This window comes from Peromyscus maniculatus, chromosome 12 (assembly GCF_049852395.1).
Source record: "Peromyscus maniculatus bairdii isolate BWxNUB_F1_BW_parent chromosome 12, HU_Pman_BW_mat_3.1, whole genome shotgun sequence".
Taxonomy (NCBI): domain Eukaryota; kingdom Metazoa; phylum Chordata; class Mammalia; order Rodentia; family Cricetidae; genus Peromyscus; species Peromyscus maniculatus.
This window is the reverse complement of record NC_134863.1, coordinates 54,284,169-54,310,989: the sequence shown is the minus strand read 5'-3', so window position 1 is coordinate 54,310,989 and position 26,821 is coordinate 54,284,169. Positions and strand designations below refer to the sequence as shown.

The following is a 26,821-nucleotide window of genomic DNA, read 5'->3' as shown; positions in this document are numbered from 1 at the left end:
TCACACTTCCACAGCAAGTTCTTTATGCACCGAGTCACCTCTCCCGCCCCAGAATCTCCCTTAAACTGCTGATATAAATGTAGTATCTAGAGTAGATTGCTTGTAAATTTATATCAGTGATTCTCAGAAAATCTAAAATAGCAACAAAAAGTTGTCAAAGAAATTTTAAACAGCATATCCTTTAAAAGCCCATGTTTACACATTTGACATACCTTGTGTTAGGAGCAGGGGAGGTTTTAAATGCCTGCATCTTGCTGCTGTTACAGTTATTCAGCAGTTCAATGGAATGAGTATTCAATTCATCTTGCCTAATGAACTGATGAGAGAATACACCCCCCCTCACTACAGTATTCCAATTGAAATGACTAACATAGACTACCACGGGACTGTGTGAATAAATTATGCTTTAAATATCCTAGGAAACTGGTTTCATTAAAATTTAAGCATCCAAAGATTTTTTTAAATCAATATTTGTGTAAATACTTGCAAAACAGCTCTCAGTATATTAACTTTGTAAAGACATACAGAAGTACTTTAATTGTGGTCCTGTAAAAGTAGAAAAAGCCAAAGAACAAAGTAGTATTAACCATTCTTTAAGAAGCAGAATTATGGAGAGTATCTTTTTTTTCTTCTTATTTTTCTCCCTAAATTGTGATCATTATTTAACCTGGCAATGATAAAAAAAAAAACAAAGCAAGCAAAAATGAAAACAACAGCCAATGCTCTCCTCTGGAAGGTGGAATGTGATTTTCAGTTTCAAATTTAGGTTATAGAAAAAAAAAAAACCAACAAAGATGCATCCAAGGAACCGAGGCAGCAGGGTTCAGGCTGAGTTGGGGTCTTCTGCCGTGTTCTTAATAAGCATTCTGCAGCTGATAAAAAGGGTGGGGCACATTTTATAAGACAGAGAGGTTGGCGTGGTGAAATCAGGCTAACCATACTGAATGCTGGTTTCAACGTTCATCAGAATACTATTTAAAAAAAATGGTATTGAACTTCTCAGTTTTCACTTCGCCTCTCATTTGTAAGTTGATAATAAATTAGTCTAAATAAAGGTACTGTGGTCTGCAAATGAAAGAAAGCAGAGAAAAGGCAGCAAAAGAGAGGCAGAAACACTGATATTTACCATGACGAACTTGGATGCACATGCTCTCATTTAATCCTTGCAGAACAGTGAGGTACTCTAGGTGTAACTCTTTGCAAAGGTCATTGAATTTCCAGAGCTGCGATAATGTATTGAGCCTGCTTTATAAGCCCTAAAGCCAGACTGTGGAGGTGTAGTGTTTCCTCTGGTCCAGCAATCAGAGTGGGGTGGCTTTGGCAGGTGTGACCTCCTGGGAAGGAACCATTTCCCTCATTACAGCTTAAATTCCACTGAAGACACCTTCAAGTAATTTTTTTTTTTTTTTTGCCAGAATTCAGAACACCAGCAGCCAAGTTCTTCCCCTGGTTCTTAGTAGGCCTGAACTAAAAACACTAAAAAATGTTTTTAAGCAGCCAAATAGTTGGCTGTTGAGGGAATTCAGGAATATGCTATCATTTATTTTATTTATTTCTGCATATATGTATGTATGTATTTATTTATTTTGTAGCCTTTGTTTTGTGAATTGGGATACTGCTTGTATGTTCATGGGTGTAAGCTTAGTACATTGTTGGAATAAAAAAGAACCAATCGTGTTTTCAAGCTGCAGATCAATAGATCCCAGTGCCATTAAAATTAAAGGGTAATGGGAGATCAGTAAGGTAGCCTTCTAACTTCGAGGCCGTGTAAAAATTATTAGATGTTTACAGTAGCTTGCACACAGTACTCCATCACTGAGTGTTCAAAGCGTCACATGCTGAGTATGGCTCCTCCATTGTGAGTTGCTTCCAAGCACTGAAGGGATGAAATACGGGGTAGCCCATTCATCTTAATTTCGTCAAAATACTTGATCAAAAAGCCTATTCTTTTCATTCAAAATAAAAAAAGCATTTTGTCTGTTATTTCCAAATTAAAATGGTATTTTTCTTTTGAACACACCATGCTTACAGATTTGGGTGTATGCACTCATAAAATTGTGGGATAGTGAGGCATGAAAAGAATTTAGCACACCACACTGTCTGTATGAATTTTTCCTAATATACTGCATTTAAAAATATTACGTAAATTATTCAATATCCTTTATATCAAACATTGTTTTGAAAACAAGAACTTGGCATTGTGTCTGAGTACAAGACCTATGATACAGACCCCTAAATGGTATACTTTTAATTTACATTCTGTGCTGATTGACACACAGGATAATGGAATGACAGAAAAACAGGGAGGCAATTTAGTTTATTCACAAAGTAAATAGCCACGTGTGTTTGTAGTTAATGTTTATTATTTGTTTATCCTTCAGAAATCTACTTCTGTTCTCTGAGATAACAATTTGAGGGTAGACTTTGTTCTTAGTTATCTGGCCCCAGCAGAAGCGTGCATGGGAGCTGGCAGGGCCAGCATTAAAACCTCAAATATTGAAATACCTCTCCTGACTGGGTTAGGAAGAGAGCCTGCACTTGACAGAGGCATGGTAAGCCGTGTTTGGGCTGGGCCTTCCCTGTGTCTGAGTGAATGTTGGCCACTTCTTCCATGGCGCATGGAGTTGGCTGAGAATTTCTATAGCCTCCTGTTTGCAATTGTATCATTTTCAAAGATGGTGAGTTCTCACATTATATTTACTGAACCAGGACAACCACAAGTATCACAAGACTTTAGTAACTCATATAAAATAGTTGACTTTTGAAACTGAGTGTCCTGTAGCCCAGACTGGCCTCAAGTTCAGTATGGATGGGTGATCTTGAATTCCACAATCCTCCTGCTTCCTCCTCCAGAGCTCCTGAGGTTTTAGGGGTGCAACACCACACTCTGGCTTGTGGAGTGCTGGGCATCAGACCAAGGCTTCTCATGTGCTCATCAAGCACTCACTGAGCCACTTCCAAAGCCCCAGCCTCTGCCCCATTTTTTGTTTTTGTTACTTAGATCACCTTGTTCCTTTTATTGTATACTGATCTCAAAGTTGCTCCAGGTGACCGGCAACTTCTTGGTTCTTCTGGGAGTAGTTTAAATCACTTCTTTCTCTTTTTGACACTCGCCTCTATTGGACATTTCCTGCTATCTAGAGTAGCCTGTGTTAGACAACAAAATACTTAAATTAGAATTGTGTAGAATAATTAGTCATTTAGACATGTATATTAAAGTATAAATTTAATGTCGCCTACAGTAGGTAGTTTAAAGTTTAGCTCTACTTGGGACTCAATGGAATTTATTTTTGAAACATTTTTAAAATTTATAGTATTTTAATCATAGCGTGTCTAAGAAACCATACATTATTTGAGAATTTCTAAAAATGTGATTATATAAAACAGAAAAATCTAAGTGCACAGAATATTTTGTAGTTGGAGTTAAATGGAATTTCTTGAACAAACATAATAGTAAAAATACATCTTGGTAGTATGGAATTCCTTATGAAATAAGAATTTATTGGTAATTCCATGGGAATTGTGAAAAGATGAATGTCATTGGGGTGGCGAGAGGTGTTTTGATGAAAGCCAGTGGAATATTTCTCAGAATTTTATTTATTTTTGAAAGAAAAGATTGTTACACAGTTAACATATTGCATGCCTGTCGGCCTCTTGTTCTAAAGTACTCTCCATACAAGAGGAATTTTCCTAATTAGAACTGTCACCTGCTACCGCTGACAACTTCTAAATGTCTACAGGGAAATGAATCTCTCTCTCTCTCTCTCTCTCTCTCTCTCTCTCTCTCTCCTCCTCCTCCTCCTCCTCCTCCTCTCTGTGTGTGTTCATTACTAAGACTTTATTCTTAAGTAGCACATTACGTTTTACTAGTTACATAGCTTCATTCAGTGAGGACAGATAAGGGTCAGAAACGAAATAAAATTCTAAGTGTAATGTTATTTAAGACTAAGCCTTTTATATATGGTTATTAGAATCATTGCCTTTTGTTTTAAATGTTTTCTTTAAATACAGAGAAAATAATGAATTTTATAAAAATTGTAATGAATTAATTCTATTAATGCAAACAATAGCAACAAAACACCCATTGCTAAAAACTCAAGTCAGTCTTTCTAAATGTTGGTTGATACTCCCTTTAATGCAAATGAAATCATAGTCTGATGTCTGGGAATCTCAAAAGGAGTGATGAGCGATGCAGAATTTTTCATAAAGTAAAATTTCATAGATCACAATTCCATTGCATCAAAATCATCAGAGTACATTTTAAAATAATGATTATGCCCAATCTTCTACCATGGGTTCTAATTGTTTTAACCAGAAAGAAAATAGATACTGGTGTTTTTCAATATCTCTCAGATGATTCCAAAATTTAGGCAAGAATTAACAACTTATCTATTCTAGTACAACATAAATATAAAATATGTACTTTGGTACATGTCTTTCTGTTTCTAATTGTGGGGCCTTACCCAGTTCCCAAATTACACTTGTTAGATGATAAAAGCTTAGAGTAATAGATGGCCACTTATCTTGCCTATATCACTACACAATAAAGACTTAATGACAATTTTTTCTTGTCAGTGCTGATGTTTAAGTTTCTCACATAACAGGTATTTCTAATGGTTCTCTATTCTCAATTAGCTTAAATAAAGCTAATAATTTTTTCAATGGAAAATACATGACTAATGAAATATAATTTTCATAAAAAAAGTTACCCTGTTCAAAAATTAAGCATCAAGAATTTCCTGAGAGCCTTTTGCAATGAGATTTTTAAAAAACATTTTATATGTTTTCTGATTGCAGTATTAAGCTATATTTTCATAGCATGTAGACACAGCACTAGATTCAATTGTGAGGAAGATAAAAGATAACCAGAGAAAGGAGAGAGAGAGAGACACACAGAGAGAGACAGAGAGAGAGAGAAGAAGAAGAAGAAGGAGGAGGAGGAGGAGGAGGAGGAGGAGGAGGAGGAGGAGGAGAAGAAGAAGAAGAAGAAGAGAAAAAAGGAGAAGGAGAAAAGGAGAAGAAGAAGAGAAGAGAAGAAGAGAAGAGAAGAGAGAGGGAGGGAGAGAGGAATGGGGGCTGGGAGAAGAAAATCTGGAGAAGGCAGATCGATATTTAAATTATTATTAGTGCCCAGAGTAACCACTACAACTTTGAGAACGATATTCCCAGATTGTGACTCGTGGGTTTGTGACAGAAAAAAAAGAAAGCAATACAATATGGAGGCCTAATTGCAGATGATGCTTTGCTAATTTATGTTAGATCCAATTTGTATAGTTGCAGTTTGACAAACTAGAAAAAATATTTAAAATATCTGATATAAAGATATTTTAAATTAAATAAATTGAATCTTAAATGTAATCCCTGAGACAGATGTTTAGGGAGAGCACACATGACAGGCATTTCCTTGAGATCTATTTGGGGCTTGTATTGTGTTTTCTCCATTTTCTCATGTTTCAAAAAGACAATCATTGAACTCATTTTTCTTTCATTCATATCATTAGATCTACCTGATTTTCACAATGTCCTTTGTATAAACCTGTCCAGACTGTACTTTTCCATAGCTTGTGGTTTTTTTTTTTTATCACGGAGGAAAATAATCTTTTGTGACTATAATCATTTATTGTGCCCTTGTGTTTCATTTTCAAGAGGGATGCTTATGCGTTTAGGGTCCTGTTATGTCAAGCTATGTAACCTTACAGGGCAGTTCTGCCTTCCATTTGCAGCAGGGGTAGACTTGCTGTAAAATCTCTCTTCTCTTTGCATGACTTCGTTTCATATTTCCAATAGTTAAAAATAATTCTTTTTTTTTTTATTTTTCAGAAAGACAGCACTTGCCTGTTATTATCAAGAAATCGAATTCCACCAACAAAGCACAACTCCCAGAAGCCATCTGGGATTGCTCTTCACTGTGTTGTGAACGTATTCATAAGGACAACTTTTAGCAGGAACTATCCTAGGAATCATTTCTTCAGTAGGTCCGCATAGTTTTCTTGCAAAATTTTAATAGCAAAAATCGCTAAGCATTTATATACTATTTAATCTCCTAACTTTTCTTTTTCCACTCATGACAAGGCAGGGTTGTAGATCTCTCTGTGACTGCTATCTGATGTAGATCCCTTTCAAAATGCAAACTTTGACCAATGAAAGTTAATGTTGTTCAACTTTTAAACGTAGAATAGACTTTTATTTTAAAACATAGAATAGACTTTTAAATTAATGAATTTAATTATAAGTAAATCCTAAAGCAGACAGTAACGACGATCAAACCATCCAACTTAAGTCCCATCTATCTCTGCACCTGTAGCACCGAGTATAGAGCTGCTCCAACCTTAGATAGTAGGTTTGGAGTTCCAGAGTAGAGTTAGAAACCACCACCTGATTATATGAAGAAGACACAGAAATTCTTCATGAGTTATAGCACGAACTTATACCAAGACAGAAAGGAAAATTAACTTGAAATTCTTGGAATGATAAAGCTATTAAAACATTCCAAAATGAAACAGCTATTAAGGAACATGTTTTAAGAAAAGCACAACCGTTGGTCATGGTGGCACACACTTTTAAGCACAACATTTGGGTTCATAGGCAGGTGGATCTCCCTGAGTTTGAGGTCAGCCTGGTCTATATAGCAAGTTTCAGAGTAGCCAGGACTACATAGAGAGACCCTGATTCCAACAAAACAAAACAAAACAAAACAAAACAAAACAAAACAAAACAAAACAAAACAAAACACAAAACAAAACAACAAAGCAAAGCAAAGCAAAGCAAAACAACAATCAAAACCAAAACCAAAAAAAAAAAAAAAAAGAAAAAAGAAACAGCAACAGTGTAAATACCATATAAACATGCGAAGGCTCTAAATATACACACCTATTAAATAATGACTAAACTTTTCCAAAATACCTACAAGCTAAGTAGGTGGGAAAAAAAGCAACAGTAAGCCAAAATGACTAAAATATCTTGAAATAATATGAATAAGAGAGTTATGATTTAGCTTTTTATGTATTTCCTTTACAACACAGTGTATTAATGTACTAAATATAAATTTTCAATTAGATATCTCATTTAATATTTAAACTTATGCAAAATATAATGGATAATTTCCTCAATGATAACTGTGAATTTTTTCTTAAAAAGTTTTGTTTCTGGAGATTGTTTAAGTTACCACATAATTATCTTTAAATTTCTCTAAAATTTGTATGCCTTAGTAAATAGCTTATTTTCATTGTTTTACACATTTACAATGCTTTCTCATTTTAAAGGATTCATTCCTATGTTATTTCTGCAGAAAAAATAAGCTACGCTAGTTCATAAAACTCATACTTTTAGAAATTGGACAAGTAGTCCCAGCCACTAAATATTTTCACAATTGTTTTAATTTAGGAGAATGTTTCAGGAAAGGGTTTCCATTACCAAGAAAAATATTTACCTAAAGTTTAGAAATTAATTTCTTATTTCAGTTCAATTCTGTATAACTCAAATTTAATGAAAGTTCATATATAATACATGTAAGCAGAAAGAAAAACATGAAACTTACTCATTATCATATATCTGAAGTTTATCACTTAAAGAATGCATGCTGACTGTAACTAATAGATATATAATATAAATAAATGTATCATACAATAATTTGCACAAGAGTAGATTTTAAGCATTCTAACACGCATGAAAATAGAAGATAGTTTTGTAATAGTGTTAATTTGCTTAACTGTACAAGTCATGATGTACATATGATCAAGGCAAGAACATCCAAAGATCATGCTGTAGATCTAAAATGTGCACAATAAAATCAGTTTTGCGAAAAAAGAATAGAACAGTATTTCCCAAACACACACACAAACTGATTTAGAAACAAGCACAAGTCAGAGAGTGGAATGAAACCATCTCAGTCAACCGGAGAGGTGGTTTTGATGTAGGGCTTCACCACCTTCCTTTCTTACAGTACAGTCAAGCTCCAAGTCTAATTCTGCATCTGTGTATTTCACATAATACGGACTGATTCATCTACCTCACCAATGATTATTCTTTGAAAACTGTGCTTTGAATGGTTGTAGAGCATTTTGCCCCATAAGTCAGCTCCAGGTCAGTGTTGAACTTGCCATGAGGTCTCAAATCTTCGGTCAAAGTGAAATGAGGAAGCAGAGTAGGCATAAGATCAAGTCTTAGGGTTTAAATATTTATTTTAAAAAGTTTAAGAACTTTATGTTGTATTAAATCACTATCAGACATTTCAAGGATTAATCTGTGCAGACCATCATGAGAACTGAATGCTAATTTTCAGAGCACAATTTGTTTAATTTAAAATAGTTATTATTGAACTATTTTAATGTGTTTATTGGCTACTTTTAAATAATCCATTGATTACAAATGTGTGTACATTTTCTATTCTTCCTCCCCTAATAGTCAATAATTTAAAAGTAATATTTTATTTGTTTTTGAAAATTGTATAATTTATAAATGTGTTTTGGTAATTTCATCCATTAATACTCACCTGCCTGATGAGATGTGCTCCCTGGTGCCCAGTGGCATGGTAGTTGTACGGTGTTAAACTTTGTCAACTTGACACAAACTAGAGTCACCTTGGGAGAGGGAATAAAAGGGCATTAAGGAATGCCCTCTACCAGACCAGCTTGTACATCTGTCTCTGGAGCATATTCTTGGTTTCTGGAGATAAAGAAAGGCTCAGCCCACTATGGGCAATACCATCCTTATTAAGTAGGTGCGCTTGGCTTGTAAGAAAGAGCTGAGCAAGCCAGAGGAAGCAAGTTTGTAAACAGTATTCCTCCATGTTTTCTTATTCAGATTCTTGCCTTGAGTTCCCACTTTGGCTTGCCTTGATGATGGACTATAGCCTGTTAGCTGAATAAAGCTATCCACTCATAAATTACTTCTGGTCAATGTTTTATCACAGCAACAGAGAAGCAAATTCAGGCAGTAACCAACCACTTTCTGATTGGAACTTGGTCCACATTATTCTAGATACTTTAAACCTGGTCATCAACCACTTTTTTTTCCTTTTACTTAAATTCTTAGAATTGGTGGCCAGGAATTTGTCCTACTTTTTAATATAACATAACATACGGTTTTCTCTTTGACTTGTAAATCCTTTACATAACAAACGTACTTTTGTGGATACTTGATTTAAATGGCTAAGCTATTATATTTTCAATTGACACACACAAATTATACCCATAATACATTTTTTGTGGCAAAACATTTAGTACCATTTCTTTTGGGGTTTTGAGCTACCCATTATTTTATATAATGTACCCCAGGGTCAGTGGTGGGATGAAACTCACTGTATCATTTTTAAATAAAAGTTGCTATTGAACTGAGATAGTTTTAATTTCTAAATAACCAGGTTTTTCTTTTGTTTTTATTTCTCATTCCTTTCTTCATACTTTGTGTGTTCAAGCTGTCTCACTTAAATGTTTCATTGATACTGGCTTTAACATGAAAAATTGATTTTAGCTACATTTTGGAACATATATTTAAATAGAACAATTAACTCTATGAGAGTGAATTAACTCTTGATTGCAAGTGTGCAAAACACATTGATTTGAACAGAAAAGTAAGTTATTGATTGCTGGGAAGATAGCATAACCAGAATTTAAAACCAGGTATCATGAATCCTCCATGGCATCCACATCACAGTGACATTGCCATACCCATCTTCTCCTCAGGGACTTGATGCATAAGGACTGTTAGAATTTGCTGAATTTTATGAATCACTATGCACATCTTTGTTATCTAAGTATCATGTCACAGGCACTTGCATAATAACTATGGTGCAGGGAGAGATTGGCGGGGGGAGAAGGAGAAGAAGAAGAAAGAGGAGGAGGAGGAGGAGGAGGAGGAGGAGGAAGAAGAAATAATAAGAAGAAAATCATATTTACTACAGAGCTTTAGAGCCTGAACGACCTTACCCAAATTAGCAAGATGGAACACATTACATTTAAACCTCATAAACACTTTATGTAATATGCAGTACCAAATGCCAAAATATTTTGTGAATTTTAAGTGGTAACACATTTGAAGGAATGAAAGGTCACTCTGTACTGACTAAAATGCTGGATTAAATGAAATTATAAGATGGAGATCATTAAGGGAGATTTCCAACTCAAGGGGTTGAGTGACATGCTACCAAGATAACTCCAGAAGTCTGACAAGAGGATATAAATTGAAGAGGAATAGAAGTGAAATCTCTTCCCCTTTAAAGCATCTTTTTGATCCTAAAAGTCACTTCTGGCCACATTTCACAGTCTAACTGATGGTTGAATTCAATCAAGCTAACAGGATGCTTTTTCATTAAGTATAATCCTTTCCTGAAATTTAAACAAATTCTAAATTTCATTACAAAAATGTGAAAGTGTATAAATTTGAAAAGAAAATAAACACAACGTTAGTTCATAATTAGAATAATCAAAACAACATTGACCCGTTGGAAGTCCTATCTCTGTGTATGCATTTCTTTTAAATACTCCCTGATTATCTGGGGGAGGAGGAGACTCTTCATCTGGTCTTGATCGCACATTGGTGAGTAGGGGGGTTAGCTTTCTGGGTAGTTACCTACTGCAGTGCAACAACACCAAAACCCAAAGGAAGCTGTCACTGGTATTCACCCCATTGTTCAAATGGAAATCTCCACCATCTTCGTACAATGGTCAGTATTCAAAAAGCTCACAGCAATCCTGCCTTGATTATGAACGTGTGTGCTAAGAGAATTTTAAATAAGAAAGTGTGAAGTGCATTACCTCCCAGTCAGATTCTTAGTGCTGAAGACTAGAACAATTTTACTCTCTCTTAAAATTAAATGTGCTGAGTTTGATTTATTTGAAATCTGCCTGATTCAATAATTGTATAAATAATCTGAGTAAAAGGCAAATGATGCTCTTTTATTATCAGGCCAAAATGATGCTTTCTCCAAGTTTTTAAGTCCATGTCAAGTTAATTTCTCACACTCACTTGCTTTGATGTCCAACTAAAATAATTCTAATAAAATGGGAGTTGGGGACCAGTTTTTTTTTCTGCCTTCCTTTTCAGTAGTTTCAATCTGCTTTGACATGACCAGATTTTATCTTATTAGAGGACCATTAACAGAAAATAAAGTATATTCCATTAATGGCCCTACTCAGTTAGTGATGTATGTCTTAGAATTCATAGCATACGGCCCTCAGTTAAATGCAAATTACTGTAGTTTCTGTTTATTGGAGCTAAACGGACATTATAAAATTGAGCAATACCCACACGATCATAGACAAAAAAAAGAATTTTCAATAACATTTTTTATTATAAATCTATTAGCACCTTGCATCTCATTTCATATTTTTACACATGTCATTATGTAGAGAATTGACAAACAAGCATTTTTTTCTGAAACAAAGTCATTTCTTTTCTTTTTTTTTTTTTTTTTTTTCGAGACAGGGTTTCTCTGTGTAGCTTTGCGCCTTTCCTGGAGCTCACTTGGTAGCCCAGGCTGGCCTCGAACTCACAGAGATCCGCCTGGCTCTGCCTCCCGAGTGCTGGGATTAAAGGCGTGCGCCACCACCGCCCGGCTACAAAGTCATTTCTTAATGCCAGAAATTCTAATTTAAAGTAATCTTAGCATAAAAACAGAATGATGTGTAATCATTGCTATCAAACACTGACTTATTACTGGTTGTTAAAAATGTGTGTTGCCCCCCATGCACTGTTTCGGTATTTAGTATCTGTGTTGTCAGTTCTGCAATGATCATTCTCTTCTCCCAGCTCCTTCCTCCTCCTTCCTTTCCATCTTCCTCCCCCACCCCACCCCAGTCTCTTTGTCTCCTATTCTTTCTCTCTGTCTCCCTCTGTCCTTCTTCCCTCCCTCCCTCCTTCCTTCCCCCTCCCTCCTTCTCCCTCTTCCTTCCTTCCCCTCTCCCTCCCTCCCTTCCTCTCCCTCTCTTCTTCCTGCCTTCCTCCTCCCTTCTTCTCTCCTCTTCTCTTTCTTATGAGAAAGGGTTTCATGTGGTCCCCTATACTGGCCCTGGACTTGTTATACATTTGAGACTGTTTTTGAACACTCAGTCCTCCTGCCTCTCTACCTTCCAAATACTGGGATTATAGGCATGCTCCACCATAGCAGACCCATTTCATTAACATCAAATTCAATAACATCTAGCATTTACTTAAGTACTCTAAAATTTTACTTATCCTTATGGACACTGAGTTCCACATTAATCATTCCCAAATTAATTTCAATGAAGGATCTGGAAATAAATTTGAATGACTAAGAAAACTGTATAAGTCATATAATCATGTTGAAACTCAGTTTCTCCAGCCATCCATGGCACACGTGAACTGAACATTTGAGACTTTTTATGGCTCTCAAGTTTGTGATAGCTGTAAAACCGAGTTGTAGAAAATCTACAACTGTTTTGTGAGTTCCTTATACTTATTAGTCTATGACTGTCTCTTTTGCATATGGCATTTTGAAATCAGGGACAATGTGAATGAAGGAAAAAAAAAGTTCTACAAAATGATATTTAGAAAAGTAGAATTTGTAATTAAAAGCGAATTCCTCTTTAAATTAGCTGGAAAAGCACCAGGCAACAACAAAAATCAAGGCGTTAGGATACAGTGTATCCAATGGATTAATAGAGATACTAGATACAATCTCCAGGTGTTACAAAAGAGGTATGTGTGTGGACTTTGGAACAGTCCAATAGTGAACATTCTGTTTGAAACCATGCGTGTGAACATGCCTCAAGGAAAGGATGTGTGGCTCTGGGAAGGATGAAGTACATGAGACATAAGCCTTCTGGAAGAATCACCCTTATGGGTACTTGTAGGCATAAGTTTTCTCCAGTCCCGCTCAGCCCCATGGTCTCATCGCTGCTTATAAAATAATCACTCAGAGGCTTAATATTTTTTACAAACTGTATATGGCTTATGGCAGGCTTCTTGCTACCTAGTACTTATAACTTAACTCAACCCATAACTATTAATCTATGTATCGCCACATGTTCCGTGGCTTTAACTGCGTCCCATTACATGTTGTTTCTTGGATGGTGGTTTGGCCTCTCCCTCGCCTCTGCCTTCCTTCTTTCTGTCTCCCTCTTGGATTTCCTGTCTGGTTATAGCCTGACTTGCCATAGGCCAGAGTAGTTTCTTTGTTTACCAATCATAGCAACACATATTCACAGTGTACAGAAAGACATCTCACAACAGGTACTAGAAATAGTAATTTCTATAGTATGTTTTACCTTAAGTACCATTAATGTTGACCCTATTTTTATTTGTGTGTGAAGAAGCTGATGCTATCTTTTGTTGTTTTTTTGTCCCTTAAAATCATTTCAGAGGGTGTCTGTATACACAACTCTATACTCATCCTTATATCTAGAAGCTGCCTGCCTTTCTTGAGTCACCTAGAAATTATTTCAGCATCTTTCTGAATCAATTTTATACATTCATCTTGTTACTTCATCGTACATGTCAGGAAATCGCCTGACCAGATGCATGTAGAAAATATTACACTGTTTTAGCACCATTATTTGAATTTCAAAGAAGAGGAAATGATCCTTAATTGTAGATTCAACTGTCCTTTGCAGGTGCAAAAAGAAACTTTGGCTGCCTTGCTTAATAACCCATGCCAAGAGTTCAAAGGTGACTCAAAAGGAGAGTATAATTTAATAAATGACAGATTTATCTTTCTGTTGCCTAGAGAAGTTCATGAGTTTTTCAAAGGAAGCAACATTACATTGCAATAACAAAAGGAGCTTCTATTAGCTAACTGCCAGACACCAGAGAGGTGTTAAGGTGTTTCTTTTTAAAGATATATCTGATTAATCTTTAGCTCTTGCCAAGAAAACAGTTAAAGTTTGTTATTCTTCAAGGTCTGGATTTGGAAGCCAAGTGTGTCTGAAACGTGCCTGCCTCACATTTCTCTTAAGATGGTGTAGCTTCTGCAAGAGAGAGAGAGAGAGAGAGAGAGAGAGAGAGAGAGAGAGAGAGAGAGAGAGAGAAGAGTTTTTTCTTTCTTTCTTTTTTTACTATAGGAAGAAAAATAAAGAAAGAGGATTTAAATGGAATATGCTTGTTGGTTTCCTACCCTAGCTGAGGTTGAGGTTATTTCTTCTTTTGGTTGTTATACCAGGCCAAAAAAAAGCAATAAAATTTATATAGTGTACTTCTATGATTGATTGTATGTTGGTTTAAATTCTTGAATGTAGAGTTGTTTTCTTATCAGATTCTTCAATTTCAATGGCCTCATAATTGCTCTAACATTTCTGCACATTTTTGAAAAATGGTATGAATTAGAAGATGGGCTCTTTCTTTGGTAAAATACTTCTCTTTTTTTCTGTCACTAACACGAACTGAGATTCCTAGAGAAAAAAGGTACTCCTGTGTTAAGGATTCTAAGAAGGAGATTAGTAGGGACTTCCTGTACAGAGTTGGGATATTGCAAATCTGGAGTGAGAGTTAGCTTGAGCTAACTTTAGGCTCCTTAGTATTTGTTCATTGCCTTCCTCTGTGTCTCACCTTAGACGAGTCTAACCTTGAGACAAACACTTTGGGATCTATTGACTTTCCAAACCACTCTGTAAGAACATGAACAGATAATGCCCCAAGCCTATCATGTTATCCTTGCTTGGTTTTCCTCTGCCTGCCTGATGTCTACGAGTGTCTTTGGAAAATTCCTTGATTTACAAATTTATTTTCTGATTATAAAATTCAAGTAGCCATTTCCATATCAGAACATGTCTTCTAGAGCAATTTGTATTCATGTCCTGGGCCACAGTCTTTTACATTGGGCTCTGTACAAACAAATTTATTTTTCCCTTTGAGATGAGACCTGTGTTTTGTGTCCCCAGTAAAACAGAATTGTCTTAGACTTAAAATAGAAAGGGATTATTTTAAAAACAGAAACCAAGATAAGTAATGCTTATTTGTTTATTTTTGTCTAGAGACAGGGTTTCACGATGCAGCCTAGATTAGCCTTAAACTTTCCATGTAATCCAGACAGACCTTGAATTCATAATATTCCATCCTCTGCCTTCAGAGGGTCAGACATATAGGCATAAGCTACAATGATAAGCTAGGAATACTTCTTTTTAAATAATGTGAGAGGCTAAAATATATAATTCTTGAGAAAATAAAAAAATTACTTTTATTTAAGGTCAATATCATGTTTGGAAAGCTAAAGTCTATATATCGTGTTAATTTTTTAATATCATATTAGCATGTGAGCATATGATGACATTATGTAGCAAATATATATAGATAAATTACATCTATATATACACATGTGTATATATAGATATACATATATAAAACCATCATAAAGTCTTTTTAATTTTGATTTGATTTCTGAACTACTTATTCACAATTTTTTCACTCTTTTTCATTTGTTCTTTTTTTTTTTGGTGAAAATAATTGAATCTGAGGCTTGGCACATGTGAAACAAGAACTCTTGCACTCAGCTCCATCCCCAGCTCAAATATTCACAAGTTTCAATATCTCCTTATAAATGTACAGGTGCAGAAAACTACCTCAGGTTCTCAGGAACACAATGATCAGTCAACTTATAAAGCATTATGAAGGAGATATTTTCATAATTTGAGTTTCTGCTGTATATGGAGACATAGGTGATTATTTGATGGTAATAAACAATTGTTGAAATAGGGCTGGAGAGATGGTTCCGTAGTAAGAACACACTGCTCTTGCAGAGGACCTGGGGTTGATTCTCACCACCCACATCAGGCAACTTGCAACTCTGTATAACTAGTTCAAGGGGATTCTATGTCCTCTTTTAGCCTCCAAGGACACCTGTACTCACACCTATTCATGCGCACATGCACAAGTGAGCATGTGTGTGAATGCACACATAATTAAAACTAAACAAATCTTAAAAAAAGATGTTATTGATCATGCATGTATTATTTACATGTTTTGCCAAGAATTCTGCATTTTTATAGTTGCTTTGTAAAATGCTTTTATGAGATATGTATGATTCTATTTATATTTCACAGGTTAAATAATTTGCTCAAGGTATAAAGTTAGAATATCAGAGCTGGGTTTAGTTCTGACTGCTTGACTTAGATTTTCTGATACCACACCAGAAACATGAACAACTCCGCACTGTTGCCTCGTTTCCTATTTGAACATAGGTGCTCATGAGTTTTTTTTTTTATGTTTCCTAAAATAAACTGCATATAACCAATTATCACATATTACAATCAATTAAAATGTGTCTTCATGAGATTTTCATACAACATAACTCAACTTCATATTTTACTTTAATGTCTTTGATAACTGACCCTGTGGTTGGGTTTCAACATGGAAAGAAACTGTGTGTGCTTTTAAGAAAATGCTGAGGCACAAATCCCATACTTCAGACACTTCTAGCTTAAGGAATCAGAGAAAATAATACGTAAGTGTGATATTCAAGTCCAACAGTTTTAAGGCTTTTCCCCCCCTTTCTTACACACATTCAATACTCTGGCTAGATAAGATACATTAGCCTGCACCAGGGGGTTCATAAACATACTGTTTATATTAAGTGTTTGGTGTTTGGCACTGCTGTTCTATGTAGCATCTGTGTTTACCTCAAATACTTAAAATTGCTGGCATAACCGTTTTGATAGACCCAGAAGTGCTGGAATGTATAAAAACAATGAACTTGCATGTGATGGAGAAGACAGCTTTAGAATGGAGTTAGGAAAATGGAGTGCAAATTGGGAGAAGAGGTGCAGGGATCTGGGCGGGAGGGAAAGGTCAGGAGGTTGAGGGGAAGCCTTTGGAAGACATGTTGGACATGACTGAAAACAGATGCTGGCAGCAGGCAGGGAGAGAGGAGGACGGTTCTGAAGGATATCTATCCCTTAGAATAGAGCAACAGAAATCAAACAAACTTCTAAGTCCAGAGGGAAGGACTGAGGGTGGAAAGTCCTTCTTACCCTGCACTAGAGAGAACATGATTGAAGTATCTTGTGAATATGGGCTGCGAGGCCAGGCTGGGGTTCTTTATGAAATAGCAAGGATATTAGTTCATGTCAGTGGAAGGGGCTGCCAGAGTGCAGCATAAAGAACCAGTTCTAGCAGGGATGTTAGTTCATGTCAATGGAAGGAGCTACCAGAGTGCTACATAAAGAATCATCTCATGGCTGGAGAGATGGCTCAGTGTCTAAGAGCAGGGGCTGCTCTTCCAGATGACCTGGGTTCAATTCCCAGCACTCACATGGCAGCTCACAACTGTCTGCAAACTCGTTCCAGAGGATCTGACACCCTCACACAGGCATATATGCAGGCAATACACCAATATACATAAAATAAAAATAAACAATTAAAAAAGAACCAACTCCCAATGTGCTGAAGGCTGAATGAGTACTGAATGTTGTATTTGATATGGCTTCATTGCTCTTTGTCTAGTTTTCTGGGAGTAGCAATGTGTAAGAAACAAGACAGAAAACATAAAAGGCTTGATTGGGTGATTCAAATTTGTGATGTCAGGAATCTAAGTAGACTTCTCTCTCTCTGTCTCTCTGTCTCTCTGTCTCTCTCTCTCTCTCTCTCTCCATATATATATATATATATATATATATATATATATATATATACATATTATTACTTTCAATATAATACTAAGGAAAAATACTTAGAAAAATCATTTTCAAAGCATCAACGGGCAATATTTCCTGTAGGAAATATTGTAAAGCTGTCTCATAGATCTTTCAGTTTTTATATTTTAAAACAGAAGCTACGCCGGGCGGTGGTGGCGCACGCCTTTAATCCCAGCACTCGGGAGGCAGAGCCAGGCGGATCTCTGTGAGTTCGAGGCCAGCCTGGACTACCAAGTGAGTCCCAGGAAAGGCGCAAAGCTACACAGAGAAACCCTGTCTCGAAAAACCAAAAAAAAAAAAAAAAAAAAAAAAAAAAAACAGAAGCTACTAGCTTGGCACTCTGGTGTAAGGCAGGAGGGAATCTAAGCCTGCTGGGAGGCTGAAGCAAGATGATCCCACGAATCCAGGCGTTTGGGGCTATGATGAGCAATGTAGTGAGACCATGACTCTAACACTAATTCATACTGTTACTAATATAAATAAGTGAATTATAATTGGTAAGGAAGATAACTAAAATTGTATTTAATTCCATTCATAATTAATTTGTTTTTTTCCTGGAATGGTTTGTACAAATATTATATTTTAAAAAAATCACTGAGATCAAATAAAAATATTTTGAATCATAGAATCAAGGATACAAAAGAATTAATCTTTAATGGAAAACCTTGTAAAATGTTTTAAACTAGTCAAAGACATTAATACTAGTTCATTTTAGGAAGTAATTGAAGCCTTTCTTTCTGATCAGCAAATGTCATATAATACTTAAACTATAAAACATAGCAGAAAATGATGTTACTTCTCATGATGATATTTGGGTTTGTTGTCATGATAAGAAAATGGCATCCTACATTAGCAAAAAGGAAACTAATATTGCTATTTGTCAAATATGATAATTCAAAATATAATACTTCTTTCTTATCTCTAGAAGATTAACATTTGGCCATTGTCATATACACTGATATAGAAATGTTATGTGTATGCATTAGCTAGTTTAATGCATTTGGAAGACAATCTGTGTTACTGAAATCTAATCATTCTAGATTCAGACAGCTGAGAGTGTTCTGTTAAGTGGAAAACATGAAACAAATAAAATGAAGTCATTGTGTAACCTACCAAATTATCCTCTGCAGCCTCCCTTCATGATTTTGTATAAGCAAAATATCTTGAATTAGACATGCGGTGCAATCAACAAGTCTGCAAATGTACCATGGTTTTCCAAGGCTCTTCCATTTGTTTGCACAGCTGCTTTCTAGAGAACTGTGCCTTGCGTAGTATTCAAAGTATTGTCACTACTCATTTATATCTAGGGACCATTTCTACAAAGAAAGCCCTTGGCAGAAATGTTTGATCTATGGAAACTTGACACCTCATTCATTACCATTGATAAAGTCAATGTTTGTGTAGTCACACATTCAGCACACTATTACATCGTGACTTCGTTAACAGGGAAAGGACAGTGTTCTAGTTTTTGTTGCTGTTTCTGTCAACTTGACACAAGCTAGAGTTATCTGAGAAGAGGGAACAATTGAGAAAATGCCTCTATAAATTCAGCCTGTAGGGTAGTTTATAGATCATTTTTTTTTAAAAATCAGTGACTAATGTGGGAGTGCCCAGCCCATGGTGAGTGTTACCTTCCTTGGGCAGGTGGTCATACGGTATATAAAAAGTCAGACTGAACAAGGCAGGGGGAGCAAGCCAGTAAGTACTCCTCCATGGCTTCTGCTCCAGTTCCTGGGCTCAGGTTCCTACTCTGCTGGAGTTGTTGCCCTTATGTCCTGTGATGATTGTCTATGATGTGGAACTATAAACTGAAATAAACTCTGTTTTTTTTTAATTTTATAATTCAATTTAATTTTACATATCAGCCACGGATTCCCCTGTTCTCCCCTCTCCTGCCCCTCCACCACATTTTTCCCCAGCCCACCCCCTATTCCCATCTCCTCCAGGGCAAAGACTCCCCTGGGGATTCAGCTCAACCTGGTAGATTCAGTCTGGGCCCTTCCCCCCAGGCTGAGCTAAGTGTCCCTGTATAGGCTCCAGGTTCCAAACAGCCAGCTCATGCAGTAAGGACAGGCCCTGGTCCCACTGCCTGGGGGCCTCCCAAACAGTTCAAGCCAATCAACTGTCTCACTTATCCAGAGGGCCTGATCCAGTTCAGGGCTCCTCAGCTATTGGTTCATAGTTCATGTATTTCCATTAGTTTGGCTCTTTGTCCCTGTGCTTTTTCCAATCTTGGTCTCAACAATTTTCGCTCATACAATCCCTCCTCTTTCTCACCAATTGGACTCCTGGAGCTTCACCTGGGGCCTGGTTGTGGATCTTTGTATCCACTTCCCACAGTCATTAGATGAGATTTCTAGCACAACAGTCAGTGTGTTTGGCCATCCCATCACCAGAGTAAGTCAGTTCGGGCTTTCTCTCGACCATTGCCGGTAGTCTATTGTGGAGATATCTTTGTGGACTTCTGGGGACCTCTCTAGCGCTTTGCTCCTTCCTATTCCCATGGGGTCTTCATTTATCATGGTCTCTTATTCCTTGTTCTCCCTCTCTGTTCTTGATCCAGCTGGGATCTCCTGTTCCCCTAAGCTCTCTTTCCCTTGAAACTTGCCCTTCATTACCCCCACTCATGTCCAGGTTGTTCATGTAGATCTCATCCATTTATCTGTTATTAGGTGATCCCTGTGTTTTTCTTAGGGTCGTATTTTCTAGGTAGCCTTCCTGGAGTTGTGAGTAGTAGTCTAGTCATCTTTGTTTTATATCTAGTATCCTCCTATGAGTGAGTACATACCATGTTTGTCTTTCTGAGTCTGGGTTACCTCACTCAGGATGATTTTTTCTAGATCCATCCATTTGCCTGCAAATCTCATGATGTCATTGTTTTTCTCTGTTGAGTAGTACTCCATTGTGTATTTGTACCACATTTTAGTTATCAATTCTTCAGCTGAAGGGAATCTAGGTTGTTTCCAGGTTCTGGCTATTACAAACAATGCTGATAAGAACATAGCTGAGCAAGTACCCTTGTGGTATGATTGATCATTCCTTGGATATATTCCCAAGAGTGGTATAGTTGGGTCTTGGGGGAGATTGATTCCCAATTTTCTAAAAAATTGATTTCTAAAAAAAGTGCCATATTGATTTCCAAAGTGGTTGTACAAGCTTGCATTCCCACCAGCAGTGGAGGAGAGTTCCCCTTGTTCCACATCCTCTTCAGCATAAGCTGTCTTCAGTGTTTTTGATCTTAGCCATTCTGACAGGTGTAAGGTGGTATCTCAGAGTCGTTTTGATTTGCATTTTCCTGATGATTAGGGATGTTAAGCAATTCCTTAGATGTCTTTCAGCCATTTGAGTTTCCTCTGTTGAGAATTCTCTGTTTAATTCTAAAGCCCATTTCTTTTCTTTTTTTTCTTTTTTTGGTTTTTCGAGACAGGGTTTCTCTGTGTAGCTTTGCGCCTTTCCTGGAGCTCACTTGGTAGCCCAGGCTGGCCTCGAACTCACAGAGATCCGCCTGGCTCTGCCTCCCGAGTGCTGGGATTAAAGGCGTGCGCCACCAATGCCCGTAAAGCCCATTTCTTAATTGGACTGTTGGGGCATTTTGATGTCTAATTTCTTGAGTTCTTTATATATAATCCTCCTGTCAGATATGGGATTGGTGAAGACCTTTTCCCATTCTGTAGGCTGTTGATTTGTCTTGTTGACCGTGTCTTTTGTTCTACAAAAGCTTCTCAGTTTCAAGAGATCCCATTGATTGATTGTTTCTCTCAGTATCTGTGCTATTGGTGTTATATTTAGGAAGTGATCTCCTATGCCAATGCATTTCCCTAGGGTTAGCACACTGAAACTGATACAGCGTTAGGGTGGTGGGGGACAGATCACATCTTGAGCTGACAGTACAACTTGGCATAATCTTCAACATAATAAAAGGCATCTACAATAAATCTAGAGACATTATAGTAACAAGGAAAACCTTAGAGCATTTCCTCTCAAATCTGCCATAAGACAAAAATGACCACTCCTTTTCAGTGTGATGCTCAATGTCTTCATCAAGACAAGAAGAAGAAAGAAAAGGAATACACATATGAAGAAGCCAAATTACCTCTATCTTCAGGAAACATGTTTCTAAATGTAAAAAGCCATCAAGACTCCACACTAAGAAAATCTTTTTTAAAGAAACTCTTAAGACTAATAAACACTTTCAGTAAATTAGCAAGCTATAAAATTACATGCAAAAATTGAGAGATTTTTCTCTATGCCAATAACTTGCCAAAAATGAAACCAAGAGGGAAAATCCTACTTACAAAAATCTTGGCTTTTATGAATGGTTTGTTATTGTCTTATCTCTATAAGATGCAAATGATCTTTGTATATTTATTTTGCAGGCTGTAACTTCACTGAATTTACTTTTATATTTCACTGATTTTCTAGGAAGGTCATTAGAGTTTTCATTAGGTGAAATGATGTCATTTATCAAAACAAAGACATAACTGTTGGGACAGCAATACCGACAGAATTTCACAGAACTTTGTGAATTTTTTAGTTAAAGTCATCTTCCTGGTCTATTAGCCAGTCTAGGATATCAAAGCACACCTATTTAGTCTCTATACTCAAATCTATCAAATGTGTGGCAATTGCTGCCTTTTTGTCTACACCATCACTTTAACCCACTTAATATGTGTTATAGAAATTTGTTGAATTATGACTTCTTTTGTGGTTTCCCATTTAAAAAGTGCATTCCTAGAGTATTAGAAATGGTACTTTCATTTTTTACTTTTCAAACATACAGTTTACTTTTTAAAATTAAAATGTAATGTATGTATGTATGTATGACTCTCTTCCCATTTGTTCTTCTCACCCCCTCCATGTATGCTTTTACTTCATCCCAAATTCAGGGCATTCTTTTCTTTTCTATTATTACACATAGATAAATAAATGCAGCTAACTGAATTTGTTTAGTGTTGCATATATATGTATATAATTTTCTGGTTGACCACTAGGAATTGGAAAACCAATTGGGTGCTCATTCCTGAGGATAGCAAATTCTCCCTCTCTCAGTAGTTGTTAGTTGCCTTAAGTTCATTGTCTAGGGGTAGAGCCCTGTGAGAATTCCTCCTTCCACATCAACATGTATTTTGGTATTGTCATTGCTGTTGTTCAGGCATCCATATTGTTGAGGTTTCAGGGATACAACTTTCCTGTTAATTCTAGGAGATTCAGTCTCACAGAAGACCTGCTGGTCTTCTGGCCCTTATAGTCTCTCTATACCCACTCCCATGATGTTCCTTGAAATTTAGGTGCAAGACCTGTGTTGTAGATGAATCTGCTTGTCCCAGAACCCCACAATCAGTTATTATTTGTATTTTGACAAGTTGTGGTGGTCTTGTAATGGTCTCCATCTGTTGCAATGAGAAATGGTTCTTAGCAATGATATGCTGTGCTCCCAGGACATGGCATCAGAAGCCTCTACTTTGCTATGCACTGGCAAGAGGACTTTGAGACTGGCCTCTGTGTGTGGTCCTGGCCTTGGTGACTTTGGGGTTCCAAGCACCATTGGTGAGCTCACACATGCCCACCTCTTACTGCTAGCCCCTGGGAGAAACTCTCAAGGATGTTCTGGATCTCCACCAGTGCCATCCTCCTGGCCTGCCACAGAGAAGAAAGATTTCATGATGGATGTGGGTTGCACCTTAAAAGCTCCTGAAGCATTGTAATCACAACCAGAGAACATTCCCTAGTTAGAACCCTGCAGTATTTTCTACCTGACCAACTGTTCCCTGCTTGATGAGAAGACTGTTTAACATTTATATTAGGATGGGTATTATAGGTAATGTTTGTGGAAATAAACAAAACATATTAGAAAGACAAATCTTGTGTGGATATCATAATTACCAAATACCTAAACTCTCACTGGCCGTGAAATCTGCAGAAATCATGCCTGAACTGGAAACCTAGATTACTACCCAGGGATAGTGAAATCATGGATCTCAGAGAAGAACCTATAGCTAGCCCATTAGTAAACCTGCTTTGTCCCTAACTGCATTCTTAATATTTGTCCTTGTACCTACAGATAAGTGTAGTTCTCATCCTTTTCAAGGAAACTTCTCTTTGCAACAGACAGAGACCATTAGAGAAAAACACAGCCAATCAGAATGCAAAGCTGTGCAACCCAGTGACAACCGATATATCTGCAACACAAATCCTGCACTTAAGGATCAGCAATCATTGTGGAGGGGGTGACAGAAATATTGTAAAAGCCAGAGGACTACAAAGTTTGCTGTGAGATTATGTCTCATAGAAATGTCAGCATCTACATCTGTGGAGTCTCAACAGCATGACTACCTAAATAAGACCTGAACTGTGATGACATCAACACACAGGCTAACAGGGAAGGCAGAGAGCCCATAAGGCCTTAACCCTAGACTGATTTATGGGCAAATACAGGATTCTACAAATGGGAGAGATTGTCTTGTCCAGGAAAGAACACATGAATTGGTTATCCAGTATCAAGTGATCAGTCCTGAAAACATAAAATATAAGTATAATTAATATTATAACACACACACACACACACACACACACACACACACACACACACACACACACACACGAGAAAGAGCCAATGAATTTGAAAGATAGAAAGAAGGGGTATATAGGAGGGTTTGGAAGAAGGAAGAGAAAAGGGAAAAGGATACAAAAAATTAATATGGGCTGGTTCAATGGATAAGAGCACTGACTGCTCTTCCCAAGTACTCAGATTCAACTCCCAGCATCCACATGACAGCTCATAGCAGTCCAAACTTCAGTTTCAAGAAATCCAAAGCTGTCTTCTGGTCTCCAGGCACCAGGCATGCACATGGTACACATTCACACATACAGACAAAACTCCCATACACACATTAAAAATGATTAAGGGTTTCATTTATTTCCACTTGTGATTATTGTATTATTTTCCTTTACATATGCACCTGTTATCCTTAAATATATGAATTATACACACTTTTATAGAACAATTTGAGATCTTTTCTATATTTACCTTACTTTGAAGACCTTTAATATTATGACTATTGATGGAACATTTGAATCAACTCAAGAATAAAAGCATTAGATCATAGCTAATATTTGACTTAATGATTTTATAATGGTGTTCATTTTCTGCAGTAATTTTAGCTTTACCTGGTACCTGGAGTTCTAGTATTTCTTTTGCTATCTGTAATTTTTCTAAGCTTATTACAAGATATGCTTTTGAAATAGAAATGACGTTTTTTAGTAATTCTGAAAGTAGAAGCATTCAGAAATGTTATTTTATATATATATATATATTTGCCTTTAGATTCTTCTTGCTCTTTCCAGCTGTTTTGAATTCCTTTATTCTTGTTGATATGTTAGCAGAATTTCTACCTTGCATTCTTCCTCTCCTTTTCTCAATTTCTTTTGGTGTGTGGGTTGTGGGGGATGGGGTGTGGGGTTCACTGCATCTGTGAGCCAGATCTTAGTTTGTTCTTTAATGTTTCACCTTTCAGTGCAATTCTGTTTCAGATGTGTCTTTTCTAATTAGCCTCAAGTCATCTACTTTAACACTTTTTATTTTAGTGAAGGGATCTACAAGAATGCGCATAACATAAGTGTTAGGGTTCAATTATCACCAAGTGAACTCATTTATACCATCAGGATCCAGGTCCAGAGACAGAACAGCATTACCTCCCCAGACAAGCCTCTCTCCTAATCTCTGCCTCACTAAGCACACTCATTTTAGCAATGTGGTCAGGGATACCAACTTGTTGTTTCATACATAAATTCACAAAATATCCAGTGGTTATATTTGATTCTTTTACTTAATATTTTCCATGTGAGATTTATGCATGTAGTTGCATTAGTGCAATATTTCTGTTAATTTTCATTGTTTGATATTTCTTTGAATGAATATACATTATACATATTCTATTATTGATCAACACTTGACCTAGTTTGTAGTTATTATGCAAAAACTCAAAGAATGCCTTGTTCAATGCACATATGTCTGCTGTAATGTTCTTTGTAGTGGAAATTCTTTAATAATGAAACTAATTTAATTAATGGATCTAACTAGGTAATTTCTCAAACAGACTGTGCCAATTTACATTTCTAGGGCAGCACATGAGCATTCTATTTCATATAAATTCCTTGCAGGTATTGACTTTTTCAGTTTTCATTTGTCTATCACATTCTGATGATGTTTACTAATACATCACTCAGTTTCTTTAAATAATTTTTTTAAGAGAGCTTCTATTTATTTTACATACTAACCACAGATTCTCCTGTCCTCCCTCCTCCCACACCCCAGCCTCCCCCTACCCCAACTCATCCTCCATTCCCACCTCCTTCAAGGCACTTTCTCCCATGGGGAGTCAACAGAGCCTGGTACATTCAGTTGAGGCAGGTCCAAGCCCCTCCTTCCTGCACCAAGGCTGTGCAACGTGTCTCATGATAGGCACTAGGCTCCAAGAAGCTGGGTCATGCAACTAGGACAGTTCCCTATCCTACTGCCTGGGGGCCCCCTAAACAGTTCAAGCTAAACAACTGTCTTGACTCAGTTGTTTAAACGTGTAATTTGTTGGCTTCTGGGGCGTCTGAACTTTTATTTTTCACATACGTGCAGATCATTCAAATATCCTCAGTTGTGAAGTGGTTGTGTTTGCCTTATCTTTCTAATTTCCCTATTTGTCTTTTCTTTGTACCATCCAGAGACCATCAATAGGACCCATATGTTTGTCTCATGTGTGTGTTGTCATATGTATGTCTTTCTGTGATTTGCATTTGCCTTCTAAATTTGATTTCTAAAATTAAGGGAAAGTGACAGTTTATTGATTAAAATGTCTAAAGGGTATTATTCCATGGGAAGATGATGTGGAAGTCAAGAAGGAGGTGAACACAGAGTGCTAGATATTAACCATTAGATGCTTAGGATGCCACTCAGTGTCTCATAGGGTGCACATTTTCTTTTCTCTTTTAGATACTAGGTGACAATACACCCCAGACCAAAGCCAGAAATTGGAGAAAGTTCACACACACTACTTCTTTGCAGACACACCAAAAGCTGATCGAGCATCAGGAGTGTCTGTCCAGAAAGAGTTCACTATTTTATGTTTAGTGGAGGAAAATGAGCAAGTGATTTATGGAAGAAACTATAATCACACATTAATCGGCATGGGATGTGCCTGTAGAAAAACTGAAATGGTCCGACTGGAAAAATAAGACATGAAAGTGGC

General features: G+C 36.8%; 1 protein-coding gene across 13 annotated transcripts in view; it reads left to right on the top strand.

Annotated features, from left to right (window-relative positions):
* Csnk2a2ip (casein kinase 2 subunit alpha' interacting protein) overlaps positions 1-26,821 on the top strand; it is a 171,525-nt gene that overhangs the window by 62,634 nt on the left and 82,070 nt on the right. For 8 of the 13 annotated variants that reach the window (XR_013043792.1, XR_013043791.1, XR_013043794.1 and 5 more), the window contains exon 2: positions 5,821-5,975. The gene's annotated coding sequence lies outside the window, so the exon portion shown is untranslated. Of the gene's footprint in view, positions 1-5,820; positions 5,976-7,942; positions 7,962-26,821 lie in introns of those variants that run through there. The other 5 variants (XR_013043793.1, XR_013043795.1, XR_013043798.1 and 2 more) reach the window with 2 other exon arrangements.